At 36.7% G+C, this 13,396-nt stretch overlaps 1 long non-coding RNA gene across 2 annotated transcripts; it reads right to left on the bottom strand.

Annotated features, from left to right (window-relative positions):
* Positions 1-212: 212 nt before the first annotated feature.
* Positions 213-6,119, bottom strand: LOC112146901. Of its 2 annotated transcripts, XR_002919334.2 has the most exons (4): positions 5,813-6,119; positions 5,633-5,732; positions 869-906; positions 213-700 (listed from the first exon to the last, which is right to left on the bottom strand). It is a non-coding gene; the product is annotated as an uncharacterized LOC112146901 (long non-coding RNA). The 2 variants fall into 2 exon arrangements; XR_004948269.1 differs by having other exon boundaries at positions 5,633-6,119.
* Positions 6,120-13,396: the final 7,277 nt, after the last annotated feature.

Below are 13,396 nucleotides of genomic sequence, written 5' to 3'. Positions count from 1 at the left end.
GGAGTGGGTCTTTTGTGTTTAACCCTTTAACCCTGACTCTTAAACACAAAATGTTTAACATACTGAAACTTTTCAACCGTTAACACAATCAGCAGATCAGAATCTGCTGGAATCATGGATCATGTTAACGATTGAAAAGTTACGATAAATCAAAGAGCAAAAACACTGGAGCTCTGGTGTTAAAGGGTTAAAATTACAGAGGAGGTGTGAAAAAATACATTTGCTATGATTGACAGAACCAAAGTTAAAATTTTGATTTCAGAAAGACAAAACCTCAATAAAAAAACAAATAATAATAATGAACATAACTGATTTGTTTTTAATGAGAATTACAAACGTATAAAGCAACTCAAGCCCTTCCCTTTGTGTCTGTTTGCTTCCAACTCTGAATCCACCATTTTAAAAGTTCTAAATGAAGTGCAGCTCAAAACAGTTCATTTGCAAACTCTAAAAGTCATTTGCAATCCAAACACCTGGACACAGAAGACACAAATCCATCTTTATAAAATGAGCTGCGGTTATTAAACTGGAAACAAGATGATAAAAGTCCACGTGCTGTATCCGCCGTCACACAGGTGCGATCCCGGGACGCTCTCTGAACAAAATACCACCTTCATCAGATAGTAGAATATCACTTCTGATCGTTGGGCTTTTGCTCCGCCACTGGGGGTGCTGATAATCCTGAGCTGCTGGTAAAGGTCTGAAAATCCAAAACACAAAAGTTAATCTTTTTTTTTATAATCTTGAGAAACTTATCACCAATTCAAATTATTCAATCATTCTATTTCTCAATTGAGCTTCTTTTTTGGATGTATATTAAGAAATTCTGAAAACTGCCCCATTATATTTTCCCCGCCTTGTTCCTCACCTCCATCAGAGCTTCACCTTCATTTGGCTTCACCGTCACTGTCGAAGGAAAGAGTCATACTCTGTTCAACACGTCAGTCAACTTCGCAGACAGCATTAAAAAAAACTTTCCACCGACTGTTTTGTCATGATGTAAGGTACATATGGGCCATGCAAACTGAGATTTTACACAGTTTGTCTGCTACTGCTTGCAAGTTAAATTCACCATCCTCAAAACCTGAACCAAAAAGTAAAAAGTATTGAGTGGTTATCACTCTGTATGACTCAGAAGGCAGCCTGGCAACATCTATTATTAAATCCCTTTAACTGACTTTTCAAAATACATGGCAGCAGAGTTGGGAACTACTATGTGAGTCTGAAGTATCCACACAGTGATGCAGGCAGGGAAAAGAAAAATATTAATACAAGATTTATTTGTGTGAATGATTTCTCGTTTTTGTTATTTTTTTTTCTTTAGACAAAGCTGGTGTATTATTGAACCTCCATGTGTTTTGGAGAGCAGAGGTCCAAAGCTGTTGGTTGATAAAAAACACAACAAATAAAGTAAAAGGATTCAGTTAACCAGAGAAAATTCCAACGTTCATTCATTATTTATCCAACAAACGATTTACAATAAAGCAACAACAACAAAATTTGATTTACAATAAAGAATCTATGAAGCACTTGTAAAGGTATACAGAATTCTGGTTTATATTTTGGAATTTTATATTTGTCCCATTTTTTTTTTTTTAGCAAACTTTATCATCTCTTAGGAAATGCATGCTGCATTTTCATGAAAAAAAGCAAATGTATCACACAAAATGTCTCACATTCCCTCCACTGTTCTCATAAGGTTTGAGCAAAATTACTGAGAAAGCATAAATTCTTTCATTTTCTAAACTGGGTTTATCTCTTGTGCGGTTGCTGGAGCCTATCACAGCAACTGTTGGGCAAAGATGGGATACACACTGGCCTAAATAAAACATTCAATCACCCAACTATTTAATTTAATTTGTTTTTAAATGCATCATTTTCAGCTATTTGGAAGCTTTTTGGCTCTAAATACTCTTCAATGATCAAATGAACTTTTTCGACACCAATCACAAAGTATCTGGTCATCAGGTCAACAAGAGACATTGAGTCATCTCCACCTCAAAGCTTGAAGATCCGACTGCTCTTATAAGATCTGGACAGATTCATTCTTCATCCTCAACCACTTCAGCAGCGTCTAAAAGTCTGTTTTGAAAGTCCAACTCCAGCTGAGTTTTAAGCCACTTTGGGGAGGAAAATCTTTTAGCCCAAATGATTATAACCTGCTAAGCATCCAAGGCCGTTCCTCCTAAATCCTCAAACTGTTCTGAGATGATCATTTACTCATCTATACATTACTCTCGCTCGTTTCACCCATTTTTTAACATTTTTATGCTATTTTTGTAATAAATCATGAAATATCAAACACAGTTGTTGTACATCTAGTTCTTTGATCATTTCAGAACATACTGATAAAGTTTTGATATCAAAGTCAGATTATTACTTTCTAATCTATTTTTAAGGTATGATTTAAACAGTTATGAATCATTAATTTTTCCTTCTAATAAGGAAGATGGTGCTCCAATGTCTTCAGTTTTAATCTTGTTAAATTTAATAAAACATTGATATTGACATTCTAGTCAAATTCAAGGGTTCAGTTTGACATCTCTGAATACTACAATACTAATAAATTTAATAGCAATGGTTTGACTTCTTTGAGATGACAAAACTCAACTTAATAAATCAAGACATTTTTGAGTATTTGGTTTCTGGCCAGTGGAAACGTGTAATTTCAAAGGTTAAAGGAAATACTCTGATTTTTTTTTCAACGTCATGAATTAAAGCTCAGATAAAAAAAAAAAGAGGAAGAAAATTCAAAGTAGCCCCCTGCTGTTATTAAAGCAGTTCTCAGGATCTGTAACAGCGAGGTGCTGCTGATCAAAAGCACTTGATAAAATTCTCATCAGCAAGTGGAACCACCTCCATAAAAGCACGGAGCAGGAATGTGTGCTGACGTTTAGCATCCCAGTGTGTGTTAAGGAGGAAAACATCTAAAGAACAGGCTGCTGTACATCAATCTGAAGAGGACTTGTCCCAAACAATTGGAAAGAGATTATTCTTAAGTGGAAAACATTAAGGACAAGAACTTCAGATGTTCACAGTAATTTTGAAGAAAAAATGCATATTTGCAGAATCTCCTTGAATCAGGATATATTTATTTTTACTGTTTAAGTTAATGACAGGTCAAAGAAAGACAAGTCTGTTTTGATTGAAACATTCCCAAGAAAATTACACTGAATTCTAAAAATTACCTTGATGGATTAACTTTGCAAACTGTGCCATTGTCAAACACGGAGTTAGTGGGATAATGATTTGGGCTTATTTTGAAGGCACTGAACCTGCACTCCTTGCTTTGACAGTGAACTATTCCAGAGGAGAAATGTGAGGCCATCTGTCTGTCAGGCGCATGAATGAAAGTGGGACATGCAGCAAGGCAATTACATGGACCACAGCAGCAGACCCACACTGACACCCATCTTGCATCAGATAGAACTGATGACTTTGACTCAGTGCTGCTCTGGAATCGAACTAGTTTATGAATAAAGTTTGAGAACAAGCCACTTATCACAATTATTTCCTGTCTTTTGAACAACTTACCATCCTAATTCAAAAAGTCCACAGCGTTGTGTTGCTGTCCTAATTTTATATCAAATACTTTGTAGTTTAAAGAAAAATGACTGTTTTTTTTACTTATTCTAAAGCATTACAAGAAGTTGCCTTACATTTTTATTATTTTTACTTAAACATATGGTTTCTGTAAAAATAATTCATGAGATATCATACGTAGCGATTTTTGAATAAAATGTGCAATATTATCAAAGAAATACATTTACTGCTATCATATGACCTTCATAATTATTTTAGAGTGAATAACCTAATAAAAGCTTTTGAATGGTTTCACGAGGAACTTCTCAATTTAAAATTAAGCCAACAAAGTACAAATTTTCCAATTTTTTTTAAACAAATGCTTATGAAGTTAATTCACTTTCTTCTAGAATCTTGTATATAAGTGAAAATATGTTTTGTTTTTTTGCAATGTTTGTATTCTAAGCCATGACTTGGCAATTTTTAACAATGACCATTTCAAAAATGTTTTATATATAGCAATATTTTAATGCAAATATTATTTTATTCCTTACCTTTATCAAGTTTAACACCATTAGATAATAGACTAGATTCCATCCTTTTGACTTGACTTTTGCCACATAATCTTAACTTTTTGAAGATCTTTCTTTCAGAAAATGTATAACATATCTTTAAAAAAATGCTTTCATCATCTAAAAAAAGCATTAGATGTTCTTCTGTTTGTGTGTATTGGTGCAGTGGTGGGCAAACTACGGCCCTGGGGCCATATGTGACCCATCAAACTATTTCACCTGGCCTGCCAAACTGAAATAAAATATATAGATAATCCTTATTAATCTTATATTTTCTGAAAGCTATTCTAAATTCTTGAGGTGTTGAAAGATTCGTTGTTTTTTTCAACTTTCATGTGTGTTTTCCAAATTGTCATTCCAACAACAGATGAATGCAGCATTTCTCTAAGTTTCTATTTTTTCCTGAAGGAGTTCAACCAATCGGTGAAATTAGCTCTAAAATGAGAAAAAAAGTCACAATTTTGAAGTAAGAACTCCAAAATGTTCTGTTTAAATAAAATAAATATTAATTTTCAATCAAAGTCCAGATTTCATGTTATTTCTTTCTTGCATGAGGTGGATGACCAAAAGACACTTCACATCTGCTTCTTTCAAATTTTATTACCTTTCATCTCCTACAACGCAAAAAGTATTAGAGTATACGTGATGAGGCAAAAGCTTTTTATTTTTGAAACTACTTTTTACAGCTAACATGTGTACTTTAGCTCAGTAGAACATATCCCTGAAACCAAGACAATGCCATGCTATAAGCTTAACAGAAGTAGACTCACAACCAAACATTTTACAGGCTAAAGGTCATTTATGCAGCCATTTAATCTCTTTGGAGAACTCAAACAGAATGTTAGTTATATAGTTTCTTTTTATGATCAGCATCAAAGAAAAAAAAATTAAAGCTCGTCTGTTGTTTTTAGGTCAAGGATTGGCCTTTCGTGCTGATTTCTTTTTCCTAGACAAACTGTCGTTTCTGCATTAGCTGCCTGGTTGTTTCTGGACGGTTTATTTGTTGCTCAAAGGCAGAACATGATGTGCATCTGGTTTTAGCCAAGCAAAAAGAAGCTGTTGTTTAGTGCATATTTAGAAAAAAACATCTTTTTGGGTTTGGTTCTTTGCAGAATTAACTGAAAGTCGTAATCATGAACTGCATAGACTTTGATGGACTTTTACAGATCATCTTCGGGGTGATTTACAGGTATTTCCCCAGTGAGCTACCTCAGAAAGGTCAAGACATATCAGCTGACATGGACATTATCTTTGGTGTGTTTTGACCTTTATGATTTAGAGGAGGGGCCACATCCATTGTAATGGAATCTGGGCTGCTTCTGTTGAAGAAAACTTTATTTTTATCTCAGCTTTTTATAGTGAGCCAGAGTTAAATTATTCAACTAAAAGAAAAAAAAATCTTTAGTTTTAGTGCAGGTAAAACTACAATTAATCTATTCCATCTTGAAACAAAGAAGCTCGCTGCATTCAGGTCCCAGAACATATGCCAAGGCTCTGAAGCAAGAGAAACAAACGTGCGGCTGCTAAATTTAGTTTACCTGGTGTAGTGGTGGATTGTTTTCAAGCATCTTCTGTTCTCGTGCTTCCTTTCAGACGTTCAGCTGCGATAGGCAAACTGTTTTGAGCCCACGGAAGCTCCTGAAACAGATAATTTAGGTTACACTCAGGCAGATGCGAGGTAATTTGTACAACAGCTGGACGGCCACATTTAGACTCACACTGTGCCTCTGATGTTTCACTTTCTTGAGTGGTAAAGAGAAGGATGCAGCTCTGTGCCAGGCTGAAGCAGAGTGTGCAGAAGGTGTAGCTGCAGTCTCCTGAACACAAGCCAAAGCACACGTCCACACACATCTGGCAGCAGATGTCACAGCAGCGGTCAGAGCAATATCTCCATTCCTCAGACACACCAGAGCAGCCACAAGCCAGTTTGCATTCCGCCTTACTTTGTAGGCAAGAGGAGCAAGGCTTGCAAGACTGTAGCCCCATGGGAGGAGTCTACTCCACTGTCAAAAAACCCACACAGACACCAGCAGGTGAGAAATTGGAAGAAATCGCCTCCAAAAAAATTCTGAAATTGAAGGAATTCTGGAAACAATGCTGATAATGAACTGTCAGCTTGTCCAGAGAAATGAGTAGAGCAAATATCCAGATTTGTTTTGTTGTGCAGATGGCTGCTGATGTTCTGTGTGAATAGTTTGACCAAAAATTTATACTTGCTCCCCGTGGCCTTGTGACAGAGAGTATTACTGACGTACATCAAACCAGGGGGAGAATCCGTCTGAACAGGGCAGGGACCCGCTCTTCAAAAACAACTGCAAATGTCAGTAGAAACAAAGTTGTTCTTTGTTCTAGCAACTTCTAAACTTTGGTTATTTCTTTAATAGAAGACTCTCTCTGTAATCAGGGTGAAATTACACAGAGGCTCCCTCTCAGACCTGCTTGTCATGAGGCCTGCAGAAGGGGGGAGTTTGGAATGTCAAGATAATGAGCCGTGCAACACATTTATTATGACAACAAAATTGATCATTTTCTGCCATAAAGAAAGAGCGATACGAATCTAAATATATTTACACGTTTTTCTGAACTGTTCGCCTTAAATGAGACATGGCCTGAATGTTTGAAGTGATGATAAATTGTAAAAATGCAAAATTATGAAACACATTTTTCCACATAATTTGGAAACAAACCGTTACAAGTTTAGTATGACCTGTGGGTTTTTGGGATTTCACATTATGCTGTATTTACGTCAGAAGAACTCAAAACTATGCACTTCTAGTGAAACTCAAAAAAAAAAAAAAATTCAGAAGTGGGGTTTGTAGAAAATGCTTTTAACCAGAGCAACAGCAAAACTTGAATTAGAAAAGAACGAAGGAAAGACTCAAACATAAAAGGACAAAATTGTGAAGACAATTACTGAAAAAAAAGAAACAGGTGAGGAAAATTAGCAAATTAAATTTGGTTTAACGTGATTGGAGGAGCAGAAATCCTGAAAACCACATGGTAACCTGAAAAATGCATCAATTCTCACATTTTCTGTAAACAGATCTACACATCTAAAAAAAAAGCCTAAATACAGAGAAAAAAAAAACATTAATTTTAAGGAGAAAATCCCTACAACTAAGTAAAATTATCCATCCACACAGTAAATGGTTTTTAGTTAACAAGAAATTATATATCAATATTAAATAATACATTTAGAGAGAAGGTTTAGACAAGAATTCAAAAAGGAAAAAAACATGCTAAACTTCAAACTGAATAAATATTAAGTGTTTTAGTTTCAAAAATGATCTCAGTTAACGTCAGTCTAACTGCCAACATTTATTGAACGTTAAAACAACATCCTTACCGCGGGGTGGGCAGGTGGTTGCCTGGTGCGTGGGGCGGCTCTCCCTTGAGGGGGGGCCCTGGCTCGTGCCTGGGGCTCTCTGGGGGTGGGGCCCCGTTCTGGGTCTCCATGTATGCCTGGGGGTTTATTCTACTGGCAGGGCTGTAGCTTGTACTTTTTGTGCTCCTGTGGCTCCCTGTGTTGGGGGCCCCGTGTCGGTCCTGCTGGCCCTCTGGGTGGCTGATGGGATTGCCCGGGCTGCTGACTTTTTTTTTCTCTTTATTTATTTTGTCCTAAAACAAGTTTTTCAATTGTCAAGAATTTAGAGTTAAAGGATTTTGACTCCTTTCAATAATAATGTATTTATTTTCCCAGCTCTTAATGAGATTTTGAAAATTTTTTTGGAAAGGTGCAGAGCAAAGAGAAGTTAAAAGCAACCTTAAACTTGGTCAAATATATTGAAAGTCAAAAAATAAGGTTGAAAATCTTTAAAAGTAACAGTTTGCAGTGCAGAGACATAAAAAGATGTGTTGTTTTAAGCATGTTTTGATTTCAAGTAAGGCCTCGGAAACTGTTTCCAACTTTTGAATGCAGCTCCTTTCCTCGTCAAATCAACAGAATTTGAACACAGAAAAGAGTAAACACGGGAGAGCACCTCCTCTACAAGATCATTGACAAGGGGATTCTCCAGAGTACACAAAGCAAACACCTTAGTGCAACACCAGCGCTACCTGATAATCATCCCAGTAGTTAGTCACAGCGATGTCAGTCAATTTGTTCAGTCATGTGATACGCACGGTCCAGCGCACTTACACAGCTGCCATTAGAAATAACAATTAGAAATGCATAAACAGCATGTGCCAGGGGGGAATAACTGGAGCGCCAAGAACGATTTACAGCACGACAATTTAGTTTATTGGAAAAAAGTGTAACTGACAGGAAGCTGCTACAAGAAGACAGTAGTCTACATTACATTTAAGTGACCAGTCAGCAGAGGTGGATACCAAAGGAGGGCTAAATATTACAGAGTTGGAATGAGAAAGTGGATTTGTAAATGAAAAAAATGGTTTGGGTTTTTCACTTTTCCAATTTATGGCAACAAAATAACAAGCTCTGGTTTGTGCTGCTTTCGCAGAATCCCCCCAGGGTGCTGAGACATGCTAACCTTGTGTCTAGTTTGCCACAAATGAATAAAAACCTTCCTCCCTGCACACTGCATCCTCCTGACTACTACCTGTCAAACAAGAAAAGGAGTCGCCGCAGCTCTGTTTCCTGGAGAACACCGTTGTTTTAAGATCAGAGGGACCTGATTCTGAATGAGGTGGTTAGGGGAAATCTTTCTCCGGCCGCAGCACTCTTTCCTGTTGTCTTCCGTAGACTCGGATGGAAACTAATCGTTTCAAATTCAGGGCTACTCAAAATGTCAAAGATCAGCAAAAGATTGAATCTCTGCATCATAAGAATAATAGAATAGAATCAGTGGTTGTCTCACAGAAGTTCCTTTGTAAGCAAACAACCTTTTTAGGAAATATGTGGGGAAATGTGTATCTCCTTAGACACAATCCTATTATTTTGATAGAAATTTTGCATTGATTTAATAATTATTGATCACTAACATCAATAATTGATCACTGCAAGCGTGTCTGAAAAGATTTTCTTCTAATGAATATTTCAGAGATACAATTTGTTATTTGTTCCTGCTTATCTAATTAGAATGACTTTTACATTTCACACTCCCCCAATTTTCTAATATTTTTATGTATTGTCTGTTGTTCACCCAATAAGCCACAAAATATTTGCAGTGAATAATTTAAAAAAAAAAACAGATTTGAGTGAAGATCCAACAGATGGGGACTGAAAAATCAGTGGGACACTGACCCTCAAAGGTTGTTAAAGGAGTCTAAACCAAAAACAAGCAACTAAAAACTTTCTGAAAAAGTTTTATTTCAAAATAAATGTACTTTGGTAGAAATACAGTTCATGATTTACTGTCTAAAATGTAGGGAATCAGGCAAAAGAATAAAAGTTAATACTATTAATACTGCCAAATAATAAGACAAGATGAAATATCCTCTAGTTTACACTCTTTTTTATCACCAGCAAACCTTTCATAATGTTTTAATATTTTTTTGTCCAATATATAAAGGTTTTTCAACATGTGTTGGCCAGTGATCTTATATTCTATTTGAACCTTTTTTTTTTAAATCACAAGTTTTATTTTTGGTTAAATAAATAATTCACTCCATCTCTCACACACATCACTTTTGCTTTGCAAAGAATGCCAACAACAGATGTGTTGCTTTAAGGATTATAAAACACAAGCTTTTTGAAGGTTTTCTGTGGTCTTTTAAGCTGTTTCCCAATTATCTGTATGTGTTGATATTGTATAATTATGAAACAGATGGCTTCATTTTGCACAGAAAAATGAAGTGAAATCAATAGGGTTAGGAGAGTTCCCTCCATAAGTGTTGGGTCCACCCACCTGCCAATCAAAACAATGCCCCCAAAATATGTACAAGTTGAGGCACCAATAGTTGGAATTTGTCATCAATGAGAAATAAATCAATAGACATATACAAAGATGTTTCAAATAAGACCGTACTTTTATTTTAATGTACAAAAATAAAATTTTAAACATGAGAGTCAATGTGGAATTGGGTTTTGTGGAATTTGTCTCCAGTGGTCTTTTGAGGAACTGCAACATTTCCCAGTTGCATCAAATTTGGGATAAAAAATAATAATTAATGTCTATATTGTGCCATTATTATTGTGCTGCCACAAAATTCAAACAAAATAAATGCTTGTGTGTGCAATGCTAAAGCTTATATTTGGATTATATGTATTTTTAAAAAAGTTATCTAAATATAATCCTCTGAGATGCTCTGTTAAAGACAACACTGGCTGAGAAATTGTCATGTTTAAAAATAAACAGAACAAGAATAAGTTTGCATCTTTGTGCAGTCTGAGTAAACTGATGGAAAACTTTAAAATTTACAGTGTTGCTTCATTTTGGGGGATAATGGGCTGTTTCCTGTCCACAGCTGTGGCTTAGACCTTTTGGAGGTGATCCAAAAAAAAAAAAAGTGAATCCATAAAAAACCCCAGGAGTTCTCCCATGTGGAGCCGTTGTGATATAGTCTTAACGTCATTAAAGATTGTTGATCAAAATTGTAATTACTCTTTTTTTTCCTGCCATCAAATCCTATTAAGCTCTAAACCGTCTCTGGAAAAAACGAATTGCTTCTCTCAAAGAAAAGAAGTGTTATCATGTGATTAAAACTGCTCATGAGGAAACAGATTGCCCCTTTTCTACTTACATATTGTATCCTCACAGGGGCAACACTCATCTCGGTTAATCAAGGACAGAGAACAGACTAAATCTGTTCACATGGCGGCACTCCTGACATTTTATTATTCTCCTTCCTCGTCGTCTGCTCAGTCATTCTGTCTTTTTCTCTGTTTCACTCAGTTCCTCTTTTTAGACAGACACACACACAAACACGCAGATTCCCCATAACACAAATGTCATCGGGCTGAATGTGACAGGTGAACGACAGTGAAGTAGATTTGACCTTGACGGCTGTGAGAGCGAAGTGACAGCAATATAAGGCTGTAGTGAGCTATTGTTGGCCCAGGGGCATCCATTAATGAATGAAATAAAACAGCCGTGAGATTCGGGGACACGCACGGGAGGAGGAATGATGGAGGCGAGGTGACAGCAACCCACGCGTGGCCCTCACCTGCGTCGAGCTCAGCCAGCAAAGACTTGCACACTCTCTCACGCTCAGTTGATGCAGCACTTGCAGATGCATTCAGACACTGAATGTACATACAAGCAGCGCCTCGAAACTCCCAGTAACTCTGACTGTTCCACAACTTAAGAGTGTGGGATCGATGCACAAAGTGGACTTCTGCTCTTTTGTTTGCAGGAGTTTAAACTTTTGTTACAGAAATCTAAAGACACTTTCCATTTCCAAATACCAACTCCAATGAAAATCATGTTTTTAGCATATTGTTGTGGCCTTTTTCTCATGATGGAGGGAAAATATGAAGAAAATTAAACTTTTCAGAGTATTTCTTTATTTAAATCACTGTGAATTAGGAGTGGGTGGGTTAAAAAAAACTTGTAGTAGTGATGTAGAAGCTTCAATTGACTCCATTCTGATGCATAGATTCATGTATGTCTTTGCTTCCCTCATCCAGGGTTATTTCTGACTCAAACTTGTATGACTGGATAGCTCCAAAAATGCTCAGCATTTGCTGACGATGGGTCATGCTCGAAAGCATCAACTATAAGAATTTCTGCTTGGTAGGAAATCCAAAAAGTTGACTCTCAAAGGATGGGAGTCGATTCTTTAGTTTATTATTTTGCTCTCTGCCTGCTTGGTCACACCATAAGCGATTTGTGAATAAGGGACGTCGAGTTTATATGTTAGGATGCAGTCTTAGGTCCTGATGTGCGATTTGCTGCAACCAATCAGGGACTCAGCTGTAGGTGGAGAACATGGAGGATCAATCAAATGTTTCTCATCCTGAAGTTTCATCCATTTTCTTAACGGTTCTTAATGGTTGCCTGTTGTTTAATTCCTTAAAACAGTAAATTAAAAGCTAAAGTAATAAAAAATAAGCAAAACAGAAGAACTAGTATGCCAACATTTGATTAAAATATTTAACAAAATAATGGTTTATAATATAAGAAATGCAAAAAAAAGTGTCAGGGTGGTTCTCTGAAATCACTTTAGGTTATACCTTTAGGTTTACCTCATCGTTTTTCATATAAATTTAGCCATAAAATGCATTTTAAAACAAGAAATGGAAAGATCCACTCATCTCTGCATTATATCAAACAGAAATAGTTTGAAAATTAGGTTTTGAAAAATGTCATGGGCCGCTGAGGTCTAGCGGTCAGACAAATGAGCATGTCTCCACCAATCAAAGTTACTTTTTTACAGTATACAAAACTAATAAAATAGTCAATAACCTCAAGTTCTTTCTGCTTACAAGATCATTTGCTCGTTTTCTTTCTTTTTATAAGGAAGAGTATGAGAAAAATACATGAATCTTTATCAAACTGCATAATTTAATTATGTCCCTCAGTTTTATTCAACCCCTTAACAGCACATCAATCCCCCACTTTAAAAAAATAATGGTTCAGTCCAACTTCTTCAGCAACCAGGAGTGACATCACTATTTTCCAGCTCATACTCTAAAGACAGAGAAGTATTATCCTACTTTTTTACCCATATGCAAACAGATGGATGATGGGAAGTAGGGTAGGGTTATTCCATCCCAACAGTTTTGCCCACAACTCAGATGTGAATTTCTAATTTCCGCTCTGCAGGAAGTACGTTCTAGAAAATGACACATTTTGGCTAAAAACAGTAAAATCATAAATAAGAGACCACTGGGAACACTTTTACTATAGATCAAAAGATGATTGGAGCAGGACTTTACCCTTTTGGTGAATTGTAGTCTGAAAATGGGGCCATTAAGCACCGTAGAGTCAATTCTCCCTCCCCAAAAAGCTGCATTTGTTGTTTTTCTACAGCCAAGACCATGTTGGCCTTTTTAGCTAATATTGGGATAATTGTTGATAATGAATTGAGGTGATAAGTGTCAGACCACTAATGGAATGCAGTACTTAACCCTCCTAATCCCCACGCTCTCTTCACTTAGTGTCAGGATAATTAGATTACTGCTGCTGATACCGTCCTTACTGGCACACTCTAACTTTTACACAACGCCCAGCCGGTGCACATTTGCCAAAACTGGCAATACCTTGTCAAAGTTTTTCCCCCTGCACGGAGGCCACATTGCCATTGTGAGTCAAACAATGAGTAAAAACAGTAAAAATCTGTGAGGGATTGACCGAAGCTGTCAAGAGGATGCAGCGGCACTGCATGAATTACGGCGGCAGGAGAGAAGGAGGTAGCGGCGCGGGGATCTCCAGTCTGTCAGCAGGATTGGAAAAACCAAA

The sequence above is a fragment of the Oryzias melastigma genome, linkage group LG8 (genome assembly GCF_002922805.2).
Source record: "Oryzias melastigma strain HK-1 linkage group LG8, ASM292280v2, whole genome shotgun sequence".
Classification (NCBI taxonomy): Eukaryota; Metazoa; Chordata; class Actinopteri; order Beloniformes; family Adrianichthyidae; genus Oryzias; species Oryzias melastigma.
Note: the sequence above shows the minus strand (reverse complement) of the source record. Positions and strands in the feature narration are given on the sequence as shown.